The sequence below is a fragment of the Phalaenopsis equestris genome, unplaced genomic scaffold, assembly GCF_001263595.1.
Source record: "Phalaenopsis equestris unplaced genomic scaffold, ASM126359v1 Scaffold000002, whole genome shotgun sequence".
Taxonomy (NCBI): Eukaryota; Viridiplantae; Streptophyta; class Magnoliopsida; order Asparagales; family Orchidaceae; genus Phalaenopsis; species Phalaenopsis equestris.
The window spans coordinates 9,537,008-9,537,477 of NW_018164444.1; positions in this window are offsets into that span (position 1 = coordinate 9,537,008).

Here is a 470-nt window from a genome sequence, read left to right on the forward strand (position 1 = left end):
TTTGACTGTATGTTTGCTAAAATCAGAGTTCTCGACAATTTTTAATTGGAGTTTAAACATTTCTTGCCCAAAAATTGCTGCGAGAATTGTGGCAATCACCTCGAGATTCATGCTAAATGACAAATTTTGCTAATGAAGTATCAGTTGTCATTTAATTTTTGGTCAATATAGCTTGTTAATTCCAAAATTATCAAATTTGCAAAAATTAGGCAAAATTTTTGAAAACTTAGAAAAAAATTAGATTTTTCGACAGTGGTGATGACTGACGGTGGATGGAGATGTCCAACAGCGGGAGCATCGCCTAGGAGACTAGCTTCGCGGGTCGAAGCACGTCCATCAGTTGAGCAAGTCGAAGTGGGTCCGTCAGTTGAGCAGGTTGGAGCGGGTTCGTCGGTTGGGCGAGTCGGAGTGGGTCTGACAGTTAAGTGACTCTGAGCGGTTAACTGTGTCTACAGAGGGCGGTTAGGGCA